This window comes from Lichenostomus cassidix, chromosome 1, assembly GCF_008360975.1.
Source record: "Lichenostomus cassidix isolate B80296 chromosome 1, HeHo_3.0, whole genome shotgun sequence".
Classification (NCBI taxonomy): Eukaryota; Metazoa; Chordata; class Aves; order Passeriformes; family Meliphagidae; genus Lichenostomus; species Lichenostomus cassidix.
In genome coordinates this window covers 44,248,862-44,265,244 of record NC_139479.1, presented here as the reverse complement: position 1 = coordinate 44,265,244, position 16,383 = coordinate 44,248,862, and positions in this window count along the sequence as shown.

The following is a 16,383-nucleotide window of genomic DNA, read 5'->3' as shown; positions in this document are numbered from 1 at the left end:
ATAACTGAGTTATGGTTAATGGACAGTGGAGGAGACTGAACAGACCTTAAGCTTTTCATTAAATGGTATTTTCTTAATGGAAGAACTCATTTAGTCTTCATGCTTTTCTGTGACTTATTATTTGAAGAAAAATAGAAAGAATATTTTAAGTTAACAGCCAAATTCAATATTTGGCACATTATGCATTTCCATGGGCTTTGCAGTTATATAAAGGTCACCAGTCAGGAAACAGAAGTCCAGTTTAGGTTGACTTTTTTTCCCCTTCTCTTTTATTCTCTTTTTGAAAACCCGATTTTTGGCTAGTTACCAGTAATTAATGATTCTATCTGACTATAAATGTAATTTCTATGTAATGACACACTATGATGTAAAAATAAATAAACTAATTTAAATAATCCTCCTTATTGTGCATAGTAAATTTAAAATAAAATAGTAAAACATTTATTAAAATTATTTAATTAAAAAAAGAACAAATAATTTACATAGCAGAAGTAGTCATTTATGGTATTTGCTTTTGGATCTTCTTATATGAAAACTTTCTCTGGTTGATGTTGGCATAGTATACATATATTGGGGAAACTGTATTACATTTGTCAACTTTGTCAAACATTTTTATATACAGAACTAATCTAGTAAACCAAATAACAGTTTTATTCACATTTAAAGAACTAAAATTTGAACTTAAATTGTAATTCAGCCAATATCAGATGTCAAAGAGAGACAGATAATTATTGGGTAGCAGAGAAAAGGATGTTTTCTTGCCTTGTCTTTCTCTTCTTGTCAGAACAATCCTGTTGTAGTTTGAGGTTCTCAAAATGCTTTGACACATTGCATTGTGATTTATAATCATTGAAACATGTGAAGAAAATTAACATTATGATATCAAGCAGGTTTTTTTTATGGTAATGACATTTTATGTTTGTTACAATATTTTTCTCTTTCTTCTTTTCTCCCCACCCCTTTCTCTCTTTCCACTAGTGCATGCATGCTTGAAAAGTATATAGAAATTGTATAGAGTTTAAGAAATTAAATATGTTGGTGAATATATGTGCCTTACTATTATCATATCTGTGCATTTTTAAAAATATTTTTCATCTTTCTCTCGCTATATGTGTTGGTATCTTATATTTATTCAAACAATAGTCCTTTTCTGAGGAGTCTTACTCATAATGCTTGTGAAAACACAGACAGACATGTCTGTTATCACACAAGACAGTGACATGCCTATTATCACTTGCAGGACCAAAACTAAAATTGCCTTTGGGATAGCATGCTCCTTTGTTATTACTCAAGTTCTAGACAGCTTCAAGAATATATTTTTAAAGCAATTATCTAAAACTTCACCACAGGTTTGAGCACATGTTCATTTATTTAAACAAACCTTTACAGAATGCATGCTACTCAAATTTTGCCTGTATCTTTACAGGGACTACCTCGTAACTTGAGTTTAGAGTCTGTATTGATTTTCCTCGGTGACTGCAAGTCAATTTCTAAAAGGAGCAAAATGGTTTTCACTTAGTCTACTGATGTGATTTATAGAACAATAAAAAGAAATTGTTAAAACTGGACATTTTTCCCCCTCAAGTTTGAATGTACTTTAATCAACTGGGGCATCTATGTTAAAATACAGTCACCTTCTGTAATCAATGAACAGAAACAGTTTTACTCAGACAGTTCTACTGTCCTTGAGTGAGTTGAATCTCCCACTTAAAATGTCAGTCTGCTGAAAATTATATTGTGAACACTAGGATGATGTTAGAAAACTGTGTTCCACCATGGGGAAAAAGAGTCAAGTTTGTTTTCACACAGCTGGCATTAAAATGTTTGTATGACTATTCTGAATAATGCAAATTTATTTAAGATTAAAAGTTCAAGGTATTTCAAAAACCAACTGCTTCTGACAGGCCTTGGTTATTAGCATGACTCTTTGTTTCATGCAGGACATCAAATTTAACACGGATGTGTCTTGCAAATTCACATGATCCAACAGAAACCTAATGTTTCAAGCTTAGGAAAGAAATGGAAGAAGCTTTTCTAAGTGACTGAATTAACCTGCAATGTACAGTGATTAGACTTATAAACAGTTCCAGTGTTTTCCCAGCTTAGAATGCACTTGACATGGACACCTGGCAGGTCCCAGAAGAACCTGTCCCATGGAAAGACAACAGCAGGATTGGTTCAGCTTGAGGGGAAAGGTTGTCAGGCATGTAAGGAATACCAAATGCAGCTGTCAGTATTAAAATATTTTCTCTCCTGAGACAAAACATATCTGTGGGAGAGTGTGTGCATATGCCTTGCCTCAGGCACAGTCGCTGGCTTCAGGACCAATTGTTTATTTTGAGAACTGCAGATTAGCACTTCAAATTAAGGCAGAAAAGAGATGGCCAGCTAGGCTCCCCTCACACTGTGAATGTACCTTTGTCCTTTGCCATGAGCAGGAGCAGGAGGGAGTGTTCTTGGTGAGTGCAGTTGGAAGCACAGGCTACAAAGTAAGGCTATTTAAGGAGAATTCTCAGCTCTTTGCAGTAGACCAAGGATTGCCACATATAAGAATATGCAGCCCACAGTGAACTGTAGGCTTGTGGTAAATTGAGGTTTAGATGATGGGCACTTATGGACATTCTTCTTTTTGTTCTTTCTGTTTAGTTGGTCAGCTGGTCTATCCCAAAGAGGAATAAAGGGTACTAGAGCATCTGTCATGTGAGGAGAGGCTCAGATATCTGGGACTGCTCATTTTGGAGGACAGAAGTTTCAGAGAGATCTTCTCAAAGGGGATGGAGATATAAGCAACGCAGGGACAAATTCTTCTCAGTGGTTCAATGAGGACAAGAGACAATGATTATACTCTTAAATACACAAAACTCAATTTAACACATATACAAAGATTGCTTGGGTGTTTTGAGGGTGTCAAATACAGAAACAGCTTGTACAGGAAGGCTGTGAAGAGTCTATCTCTAGAGTAAATTTCAAAATTCAACTGAGCCCAGCCCTGAGCAATTTCGTCTAAACATTATGTATTAAATGTGGCTGGGAAGTCATTCAAAAACTGTAATTGTTTATCAATCACATATTAACACTGAATAGACTTCTCAGAAAAAGAAAACCAAAAATTTGAACAATATTGGGATCATGAACTAAAATTTGTGATAGCTTAGGTTGTAAAAGATCTTGTTCATTTAAGCTGTAGCCAATACACAGAAAATTATCTTTTCTGTGCCACCAAATGGAACAATAACTGCCTTTGTACAGCACAGTTATGTTGGTAAAATAGCATTTGCAAGACAATTTGAAGATGACATTGAAAACAGTGAATTCTGTAGAATTAACGTTAACATGGAGTTGCAACATCCCATCTATCTAGTATAGTATTATTCCCACATCTCTGAACTGGAGAATTATTATGTACATATAATCTTTTGCTTAGTCCTAATCCTTCTTTAGAATATTTCAAGAAACATTACAATTAAACCAATTTGACTCTTTATTTCCCAGGCCCTCCTGGGGACCACAAATCAGTCTTTGTGTCCTTTGAACTATTCAATGTATTTTAAAAATACATTCCATATGGCAAGAACAAAATTATTTTGTAAAACAAATATGTCACCCTGATATATATATATATATATATATATATGTATGATTCTTTAAATATTTTAGTATCATTTTATCAAACTATTTATTCATTTACTTATTTTTGTTATATATGAAAAACATCAAAGCTCTTGTATAATTTAAACTTCCAAGAAAAAGGTAATACACATAAGAAAAAGAAATCCAAGAAGTAGCTAGCAAGTTATATATAACAACAGTATGTGCTCTCCATGTTAAACAAGACAGTTGCAAATGTGTGTTGCCATTATGGGATATCTGCGCACCTCACCGTAAATTTATTTTTCTGCTATCTGCAGTGGGTCAGCCATAATTTTGTCACTTTGTCACTGTTTCTCATTAATAGCCTGAAAGAGTAGATAAACAGTATGTTGATGGAATTTGCATGTGAAACATAGCTGGGAGCTTGAGAAAAAATGAAAAAGAAGGTTGAAAAATGAGAATAATAGGCAAATATAAACAAACAATGTTAAACCATAAAACCAAATTATAATTCCAAATAAAATCTGGCACCAAGGATTCAGAATTTAGAAAAAACCTCACAAATCACTTAGGCTTGACCCTTTCAAAATGTAGGTAAGTACTTAAATGTGTTTATGTAATAGCATTATTCTCATTCTTAACTGAATGCGCAATAACAGGTACTTTGCTTGATTTTGGTGATTCAAGATAAGGCAGAGTTGTAGAAATACTAATTGAGGCACGAGTTTAAAAGTTATGTAGCCAGATAAGTTACACAAAAATAGCCTGATTGACTTAGATGTAGAGATAAAACACAAAAGAGCCAGTAATAAACCAGTGGCTTCCCTCCCATTCCATCTTCAGGTGGAGTCTGCTTACCAGGATATGTTTACCCATATAGACGTCCCATTAACAACACCTGCTGATAACATGCTGGAAGGAATTCAGAACAGAAACCTTAATGACTAGAAATCTGGCAAACTGCTCCATACATGCAAAATGAAAAAAATTACCTTAGAGTTTAATAATTTTAATGAAGTTAATGGAGATTTTTTTCATTGATTCCAGGATTTCATAGATCAAAACTTACATACATATCTTGTAGAATATCACAGGCTTTAAATACTGGGAAAAATGCAAATTCTGAGTGAGGAGAAATAATTTTAGAGAACCATAAAAAAGGTCACACAATATTCAAAATGTGGCTAAACAATTTTACTTTCTGAAAAAAAAAATGTACATGGCATTCAAACCTCAGTTTTTATTACTTTTAAACTCAGTCATAGAATCATAGAATGGTTTCAGCAGGAAGGGACCTTTGAGGTCATCTTGTACAACCTCTTTGCAATAAGAAGGGACATGTTCAATTAGATCAGGTTGCCCAGATACCTATCCAAGCTGATCTTGAACGTTTCCAGGGTTGGGGTTTTCTTTCCTACATTCCAAAACAGTTATTTTGTAATCAATTGCTACAGATTACACCTATCGCTCCCCTAGCTGTTAAAGTCTAGAATATCTACAATAAAAGATATCCCTTTGAACTCCATAAAATTATACTTATCTACAGCAGCTGAAGAACTGATCTTTTTTCTATATTTATTTCTTGTTTCACTCATTGTCCTGAGAAGGGTATTACCTCCTTTTTCAGCATTTTCTGACTTTGAAAAATATTTAGAACTCAGCAACATAAAAACATAGATTACTTCTTTTTAAAAATACTTCAAGATACAGAAGCATATGGAACAATTTCAACTGAAACTATTTAGCTGGATTTTATTGAGCAATGAACTACCAATTGTATGATCTGGAAACAATATGAACATTTGAGTATGCATAGCCATTCTGTAAAGAATTTTTTTTTTTTATAGTTTTTGTAGGTTTTTTTTTCCCCCAATTTTAGAATCATTTAAGTATAGACTAGAATATTTTCATAATTCTATTATGTCGGTGTCATTAGATTTTAACTAGATGTTTTTTTTTAAAAACACTCAAAATGAGAGATAGCATGAAATAAAAAGTTTGGTTTAGGGTTTTGCCCTGATTTTTTTTTTGTCCTTCCTTTTTTCTTTTTTTTTTTCCTTTTCTATGTATTGTAGTGGAACATTTTTAAAGCTGTGAGTATGTAAGGCATAAAATCTCTCTGTCATGTTTTTTAAGGTAGTATTAAAGAGAGATAAATCAGAAAGATTTCAAATTGGTTAAGTTAGAGAAAGGGTAGACATTGAATATGCTCAGGCTGATGTTATTCTATGTGATAAAAAAGCAAACAATAAAAATGTACAGAAACCCTAGCAGAGTGCAATCACTGACCGAGAGATGAATGAACTCCAAAACTGAACAAGCCTACTGAGACATCTTTGAGAAAGAGCAGTTTGAAAGCAATTTTGTTTGTCTCCCATTTCTGGCGAAGCAAAATCTGCACATTCACATGAAAGTGAGGGATCTATTTTGGAACTGTAGTCTTCACTGTTCAGTCTATTTACATCATTGATGTAAAGTGCTTAGTGAAAGAAGAATGTTCAGGAGGAAGAGAGGAAAGCATAAGTAAATAAACACTTGACACAGGGGTAGAAACCTGGTAAATTTAGACGGAAGAGGATGAACATGAAATAAACACCATAAAAGTTGACAGAAATAAGAAATAATAAAAAAGACAGAGAAGGAAGCGTGGAACAGGGAAAAAACTGGAGCAGTTATTGCTGAATCAGAGAACGGTTTGGGTTGGAAGGAATCTTTAAAGATCATGCAGTTTAAACCGTCAGACAATACCTTGCATTTGACCTTGTTGAAATTTATGAGCCTCATACAGACTGGACCCACTCCTCAAGACTGTCACGGAATCATGCAATCACTTAGGTTGGAAAAAAACTTTAGGAAAATTAAGTTTGACCATTAACCCAGCACTGACAGGTTCGCTATTGAACCATGTCCCTAAGCATCACATCTACACATCTTTTAAATACCTCTAGGCATGGTGACTCAACCTGGGCAGCCTGTTCCAATGCTTCATAGTTCTTTCTGTGAAGAAATTTTTTCTAATATACAAACTAAACTTTCTCTGGCACAGTGTCAGGCAATTTCCTTTTGTCCTATCACTTGTTACTTCACAACTTGAAGTAGTTGTAGAATGCAATAAATTCTCCCCTCAGCCTCCTCTTCTCCAGGCTAAACAACCCCAGCTCTCTGAGCCACTCCTGACAGGACTCTCTGCACACTTCACCAGCTCTGTTGCCCTTGTCTGGACACATTCCAGCACCACAATGTCCTGCTTGTAGTGAGTAGCCCAGGACTGGACACAGGATTTTAGGGGTGGCCTCACCAGTACTGTGTACAGGGGGACAATCACTGCCCTGGTTCTGCTGGCCACACTATTGTTGATACCAGCCAGGATGCCACTGGCTTTCTTGGACACCTGGGCACACTCATGTTCAAGCAGCTGTTGATCAACATTCCCAGCTCCTTTTCCACTGGGCAACTTTCCAACCACTCTACTCCAGTGCCTATAGCACTGCATGGGGTTGTTGTGACCCAAGTGCAGGACCTGGCACTTGGCCTTGTTGAACCTCTTGCCATTGACCTTTTCCCACTGATCCAGCCTGTTCAGATCCATCTGCAGAGCCTTCCTACCCTCCAGCAGATCAGCGTGGTGTCATCTGCAAACTGATTGAGGCTACACTTAATCCCCACTTCCAGGTCCTTGATTAAGTTATTAAATATGACTAGCCCCAGTACTGAACCCTGGGGATTGTCACTTGGAACCAACTGCCAACTGGATGCAACTCTATTCACCACCACATTTTGAGTTCAGCCATCTAACCAGTGTTTCACCCAGTGAAGAGTACACCTGTCCAAGCTGTGAGCAGCCAGTTTCTAAAGGAGAATGCTGTGAGAAACAATGTTAAAAGATTTACTAAAATCTAGAAATCTAGGTAAGACAATTTCCTTCTGGATGACAGCCTTTCCACCTAGCATCTTAAACTGCACCATTGAGCAAAAAGAAATATTTAGATTACTTTTATTTTTACAGTTCTGGACATTAAGTGGCATCTCTAATATAAACATTTTAAACTGTATAACTAATTCAAACACACAGATTTATCACTGGTTTTGGTATTGTTGTGTCAATCTAAATGAAACAACACTGTGAATACTGAAACACTATAAAGATAAAATTAACTTGTATGTTATATAAAAACACAGCTGGAGAAGAAAAGCATACCGTGGCTGTAAGTATTGATAATGACATTTATAATGACAAAGACTAATGCTAGCCTTCCAACAATAGTAAGAAAGCCATTGCTAAACCAGACAATTCATGAAACTCAACATTCCTTTACAGCTTACCTGCAGGCAACAGTTTTCTTTATTATAATGGTTAAAATATAAGTGAGATTATATAAAGGTCAAAACCACTCAGAATTTAATTTTCTGTCTCAAATGTCACTGGTTTTAAAAGGATCAATAACCTTATCCCTTGTTGCATGTCATATATCATGCCACTTGGATAATCCCATCTAATTTTATGCAATCAGTTTATATGTTCCTTTTTATTGAAAGAGGTTCCTTGAGGGAATTATTCTATCCCCTTATAATTTGAATTTCTTTCTGGCAGATGGCACAGGATGACAAGACAACAGCCACTGTCCAAAAATGGAAGGAAAAGTGGGGACAAACCCTGTGTTCACAAGCATTAAAGTGCCTTACCAATAAACACAGAACTACAACAATGAAGTAGAATTAGGTAGGCTGATTGCTTTATTTTGCTCCCCTGTTTTTACTTCCCCTATGGCTAAAATTAACGCTGAATTTCCTGTATTTGAAGGAATATATTTTTTCAAGAAAAATATTTTTATAATTATAATTTTTATTTTATTTTTACATGAGAGCTGATATATGCTTTCAGACTTAATTTCATTATAATAATATTTTATGTTTGCATTATGTTTAAATATGTACTAATATATGCACATTTTTAATATATTTCCCTCCATATTAGAATTTTTTTCAAGAAATACTGTGGCCGGCACTGACTTTCAGTGAGGTAAATGACTATAAATAAAATTGTTTTATAAATATGGATGATATAAAGTCTGTAAAAAAGAAATGTTTTGTCAAAGAATGTGCAATAAAGTCAAAGTGGAAGTAGAAAATCTTCAGTTACAGTACTATGAGATGGATGAATAATGCACAACCATGTAACCAAAAACGTAATGATCTAATTAATTCTGTATTGAATGCTTAATGCAAAACACGTGGCTGTAAAACCATTGCCATTAGAAAAAGAGATTGTCAGAGTAATGATATGCACAACTGCTGAGTACATGACAAAAAAAAAAAGGTTATTTACCAAACATGAATCTTTTTCCGATTAATCTCATTTGCAGGCTGAACTGCATTCTGTGGTTTTGCATCGTTCTACCATACCATTAATGATAGAATTGTTTTCAGACCTCTATGTAATGTTTTTTTTACTCAACATTCAGTTTGAATTGTTACTTTAATGAAAGCTAGTAGAAGAACGAGAATTGCATTTCTTCTCAGCATATCAGAGACAATAAAAAAACAAACCTCAAAATTTATAGGCTAAAAGTTGAAGATCCCATATCCAGTAACTTCTGTTTCAGATATTTTAGTGAACTTCACAGTAGTATTTAAATAAGAATATAACCGATTCTGAAAACTCTTTTCCTATTTTGTTTGAAATCCCCATCAAACCCTCCATGATTTGGCATGTCCTACTTTGATTCACTACTGCAGTGACAGCCTTTATTCATTTAAATTAAGATAGCTTTATGATAAACACTGGCAGTTAATTTACATGGAAAGCTGTTTTGTACTGTTTTATTGTTAGCACGGTTCCTAACATCGCTTTGTCCTGAAAAAACTGGTGCTCATCCAACCAGTTTTCAGGTACGGTTGAGAAGATACCACAGGCTAAAGACCATTCCAGTGGGTAATTTACACTGCTCACTCTTTTTGAGATGCTTGCAGTCTCATGCCAGTAGGTACCAGTGCCAGAGAACTGCCAGTAGTCATTTGACTACTATAAATTCAGTGTTTAGTGTTATCACATTCCTCCATGCTGTCTCCTTCAGGCCAGTGCAGCACTCCTGTCTCTGGTTCCAAACACACAGCCTGCAGCATTCTCACACAGTTTTCTCCTGGAGGTGTACACAGTGCAAAAGACACAGTGCTGTACACAGATCTTGAATCTTATCAGTAGCTGGGACAGTTGCACTGAAACTTCATGAGGGTGATTTGTTTGGAGAGCAGGGCATATTAACAGGCACAACAGTGACAAATGACACTGGAGTGCAAGGTTTTCCTAAGCTCTTCTTGGTATCCTGCTGATGCCTTAAAAAATTATTGGATATTTTCTTATTAGATTTCAAGCTACCCTTAATAATCTAGCTTTAGTTGCTAGATTAATATAAAAATGAGTATCAGATAGAAGCAGAAGGAAGAAGGGAAAAGTAACTAAAATTGGATAAAAAAGGTGAGGACAAAAATATAAACATTTTATAGAAAGATACATCAAGAGGAACGGCACAATAAAGAATACATAAAGTGAAATTAATCTTTTGTCGCAATGAAATGGAGATTTTGCAGTAGACTTCAGTAATTGAATGTTTCTACTTGGACCACATCATTTCAGAGTATAGGAAAGGAGACTGCTGTGTGTTCTTATCCTAATATGAGGAACAGATTTACATTTTTGCATTTGTGATAATCTGTACATATGTGATAGTCACACAAATGCATTTACTACATAAAATAGTATTTCATACCAAAAAGAACAGTATGGAGACCAAAATAAGCTGTTAATAAATAGTAACTGGTTCTTCTAATGTTGCAAATCAGAATAAATAGTGTGTAAATCTTGAGACATAATTTCAGGAGGATGATCCATACTTATTTTTCTATGAATATGTTTCATTGCTTTAATAAAGATACATTAACCTGCCACAACCTCTAGCATCAAATTACCATATATGGCGTATTTTTCTCCTACTCTGCAATTATACCGGGGTTATAAAATTACAGCAGAACATTTTGTGCCTTACATGTGCGAGAAGAGGTGCTTGCATGGAAACAAACAGTTTCTAGTGTATTAGAACAGAGCAATTAATCATAATTCACAGTACTTTTTAATGCATAGTTTCACACTTCCAGACCCAATTAAATATCATATCCACCCACACCAGAAGATAATTACAATTTACAAAATATAAATAAGAATATTAAGAGTGGTTTTGTAAAAGAAATAATTACTAAACCTGAATGTAATTTAATTGAATAGACTATTTCACTTGGGAAGGACCTACAATGATCCAATTACCTGATCAGTTCAGGACTGATAAAATGTAAGAGCATATTATTAAAATCATTATCCAAATATCTCTATAGCACTGATAGGTTTGGGTCATTGACCATGCTTGTAGGAAACCTGTTCCAGTGTTTGGCACTCATGGTAAAGTAATGTTTCTTATTGCCACAACTAAAACTCTTTTGGTGCATATTTGGACCACTCCCAGGTATTGTATCACTGTATACCAGGTAATATCATAAATGAAAAAACATTTTTTTTTATTTTCCCAAAGGAAAATATTTGAATTCTAAACAAAAAAGAATAACAAAATCTTCCAAAATATGTACTGGAAAAATACATTTCAGCAATACAGAAAAAATGGGATCTAGTGAATATTTTCTACCCTCAGCATCATGCTTCTTTTTGTTCTGAAAGCTTACTGCTTCCTTGGCAGTAAGCTTTCAGAACAGTATAACTTATAGTCATGTGACTTCCTTTTATATTAACATTTTTCTACCATGTCACAAAGAGAGGAGAATTCAGAAAAGGAAATAAACACTACAGCTGGCAAATTACTCAAGGATCACTAGGGGATTAAGAATGAAGTTACCATATACCTACAGAACTTGTTATTTTAACATTTTATGCACTTAATTTACCTGACTTCCACATTTTCAGTATATAGCCCTGCTGCAAATTAGTTTTCCAAATATGACCTCCCTATCTACTTGTGTGAGATGTGCAAATTTGAAATTGTTTTAAATATTTCTTTTATAGAATCATAGAATCATTAAGGTTTGAAAAGATTTCTACATGTTCAACCATTAACCTACCACTGTTAGGTGTTCACCACTAAACTGTGTCCCCAGGTGCCACTTCGACACATTTTTAAACACTTCCTGTGATGATGATTCCACTACTTCCATGGGCAGCCTGCTCCAGGGCTTGATGCTACATAATCAGGAGCTACCATTATCTTTACCATTATTAGTATCCTCACTAACTATGGAAGAGACATTAGATGCTAATGGCAATTGCAGCAGTAAAATAGAATATTACTGTCACTGACAAAATCAATACATGAAATTTGATATCTTACAATATCCTAACCATTATTTATGCAACCCCATAGCTGTATGCAATATGTCATAGGCCAATAGAAATGACAGCAGGATTAGTAACACACAAAACATGGACATAGAAAGCAGAAGATTATCATCAGTTTTTATAAGCACTGACCAAGGTCCCTAATGACCCAATTATATATCTCCATATTTTGCTATCACTTGAAATCACAGACAGCTCAGTAGAGAAGACACCTAAAATCCAATCTTTATAATACTAGGATTAGGTTTTAGGGTTTTGGGGTTTTTTTATTTAAATATTTTCTTACATGCCCTGAAGGGTGCTTTATATGGACACGTTTCTCTTTGCAGCAATTCTCTTTATCTCACTCATTGTTTGGAGACAATGGCTTCAGATGAGGAAGACCTTATTTAGAACAATAGTTTCAACCACTGAACTAAGGACTGAATTAATTTTAAAATGTGTACATAAGCATCTGGTAAATTTTGAAAACATTTCTGATGACACATAGTGATTCTTGTAGTATACTTGACTGGTCCTTCTTCCTGCCTTTCTTGCTGGAAAGTTTGAAGGAGGAATGTGAGAATGCCCTCATTAAACTTTAAAAATGTCTCCATTTGGTTCTTTGATCTTAGCTTTAACATGAGTTATATATCACTTAAACTGAAGCTTACCTTCATTAGGAAAGAGGTAACCCAAAGATCTGTGGCTAGTCAACCAAGAAAGAGCCAAAAGACTGCCTTCAAATTTTTATTTCCATTTTAGATTTAAAACCTAACAACTTATTAAATTTCTTTATTGAAGATGGCTCTCATTAAAATAGATTGCACTGTTGGGGAGACATATCTATATATATGTTTTTATTTCTTGGTCTGCATATGTGTATGTGTGCATACATAATACAACTAGTTCCATGGATACTTTTATTAATTTAAAAAATAAAGGCCAAAAATTATTTTAAAATCCTTAAGACTTTGACATGGTTTTTGTTAATGCAGGATGTAGAAGTAACAACAGCAAAGTTCAGACTTGTACTCTGCAAATTGGAAAAATTTGCATGGTCATTGTTTTGGTAGCTTTGAGCATGATCACTGGTATAGGTGGTCGTTCTGTTCTTCCAGAAAAGATGTTGTATATCAAAGTCTTTTCCTTACCATAATTAGTGCAAAAAGCCACTTCTGTATAACATTTGCAGAACAGACAAGTAATAGCTATTGTTCCTGCTGGTGGATTTACAACTTTTGTTGTATAAGTTAATGGCAATATTAGTACAAAAATATTTTGCATTTTTGTCATAACAGAAGCTGCCATCTAATACAGTTGTGAGCATGAGTATAAAAGAAGAAAGTTAAACTGATAGCCCTTAAGAAGGACAAAACTGTATCATATAATACAGTACATATAATCATGGTGAATAATTTATAAACACTTTCTGAAATTAAATACTAGCATTTGCTGTTTTGCTTAGGCAGTGATTAATATGAGCTAGTTTGAGTATTGGATTTATCTTGAATTTCTTGTAAAATGCTGACACTATAAGACCATAAGAAACACTTGATCAGATATGGAGCTCACAAAAGCTTAGGCTTGCTTTTTAAATACTCAGCTTGCCCTAGTTTTCGTCTCCTTTGTTTGTTCTCTAATTTTTTATCTGCATGTTTCTACCTAAAATTATATTGATCACCCTTTTACCAGAGAAAAGAAGATTCTCATTCCCATAACTAATGTGGCAAAGAAAAGTTGGAAATCCATAGAGATTAATTCTTGTCTCTCTTATGGACCTCACACAAAGAGTTTTAAAGCAGTCATTTTCTTTATAAGCAAAGATTTATAAATTAATAACCTTTTCTTGTGCTTCCGAAAAAAAGTTTCTTTTGATTATGCAATTTAATGTTTCAGCTCTCCTTATAGTTCTGGGTTTACTAAATCACAGTATATTTCAGGTTTTGCTTATTTATAGACTAACAAATTGACAAAACAAAACTGCTGAAAGTTTATAATATCTGAATGCAGTTAGTATTTGTAAAAAGCATTTATGTGAGTAGTAAAATAACATAAATATAACACAAAATGCCTATGTCAAATAGTTTTTATCAAATCAACCATGAGCTCCAACTCAGTATGGAGAAATTAGTAGCTTTCCTGAAGACACAAACTCCAATATACATTTACATATATTAATTTATGCTTTTGATAATGATCACTAGCTATCAGTAGGAAATAAATCACTGTCAGATGTATGAAAAGCTAAATCAAGACACAATCAAACCTTACTTTTGAGAAAAAGAGATCCAAAATACATGAAGTATGAATTCCTTAGTCAATGACACCTACTTGTGAGTGTCAGTTACAACTTTAAACCCTCCTTTCCTTAAGGCTTGACCATACAGTATAAATTCTAGAAATATTACAATATCAAATATATTATCTGGATCTCAAATGACACCTATGGAAAACTAAAAAAAAAATTTTAATTCAACATTTTTTCTTCATATTTTTCAATCAGCAAAATGTTGCTAAGCTCTGTTTTTAAATTTTCAATGTAAATAACTGAATCTCTCTTTTCCTTTTTTCCTTGCCTTTCCTTGCTTCACTTCGTCTTGCCTTTTTATATCTTCCCTTACCTCACCTCCCCTCTTCTAAGCTCTTCTGCCCCCAGAATCACTTACATTTCCCATCAGAAGTTAATAAAAACTGCCAATCAAATTTGTATCAATCAACCTGTAGAGATGTGTAGTAGTGTTTTAAGTGGAGTTTTATGGGTTTGTAGTAGACGGGGCATTATGGTTCTATTTCTCTGCAACAAGATTGCCCATGACTTAATTGGCTTTTTAATCTGGAAGCTTTCTAACCCATTTCTTGTGTTTAGAGCTGTCCGTATCTGCAGCTGGATAACAACATTTCATCAATACATTGATCATATATAAGGGCCTTCAACATGTAATGAAGCAATCTGATATGCTTCACAAAACACAAATGTATCTACTCGATTTTGTGAAGAATGGACACAAAAAACCAAAAAATGAAGGTAAGTTTGACAGAAATTTGTTTTCCTTTGAATTGCCCAAATAGGAGACACTCTGTTTTACTGTTTCCTCTTTACATCTGTTTCCAGGATTATTTTGATCTTTTTCTTTGCTCACAATCTTTGCAAGTATTATCTTTCTTGCAACCTGTGTTTAATAGGGTTCACCAGGATTCACTGTAAAGCAGCTATACCACCACTGCTTTTCCTGTTTATGAGTCTATGAAAATCCTGTTCTAATATAACTGTTTAAGGATAGATCAGCTCTGGAAAATCAGAAAAGTGACATGCTCAATCACCTGCCTTTTACAGCTATGTTAGTTATATGGACTGATACATGCCCACAATATTTTACTAGCTTTTTACTCTTTCAATAAGCAATCTACAAATGTCTGTAAATTACACTTTCATTTACACAATCAGTGTAAGAGAACTTTCCTTTTTTGATGTATTTGATGCTACTTTTCATTGCAGAAAATGGCTGTGGTGTGTTTTGGTTTTTTTCTCTAACACAAAATGTCAGTTACTGAACCCTGCCTTCAAGCAGTTCTGTATGGTTCAAAAAATTTAGAAACATCGTTCACTGCCCCATAAGTGTTATAAAATTTGGATGTTTAAAGCATCTGGTTCTCCACTCTCTTAATAACACAAAAAAATAATTCTGATTAATATGCTTTCCCCCTGAAGAAATTTCTTTAATTCATTAAGGAGTTCTCATGCTTGTTTTGAAAATGCATAAATACAAATGGGAATAGAAATTAAATCAAATGGCTGAAAGGTGCAAAATTGATTTTATAAACCAGGCTATCTTGTCTAAATGACTCTGGTTGCCTGTGGAACCATCAGAGACTTGGTAGAAATATGGATGTCTGGATCTGGAATCAGTGTCACTCTCTATATGTGTTCAGTATGTTCAGGCTTTTACCTACATCTTGTCATATCTTGTTTATTGTCCTTACAAAGATCCAGACTGCTGACTGAGTCACAGGGACTTTCTAGATTAGGTGTATTGAAATGTAAAGAAAGTTTTTATGCTAGTTTTAAATTTACTCCAAAAACTGAACTGTGTCCCTTTGTTTTATTCACATTGGTAGATGATCTTTCAGCTCACTATCTCAAGGGTTCTCAAATTTCTCTAGGTTGTGCTAGAGTAATTCTATCAGCTCTAACTGTCTGACTTGTAATTTAAACCTGAGTGAAACAAATGTCTTGCCTGACATAACTGTTATCTACAAATTAGATACTGAATGGAGAAAAATGTCACTTAAATCTTTATGTACAACAGCCTATGTAGTGCATTACCATCTGTCCAAAGACAACAGTACATGAAGATTCAATGTAAAAATTACCAAGGTATCTGAATCATAGATTTCAATGTATAAAGACTCTGCAC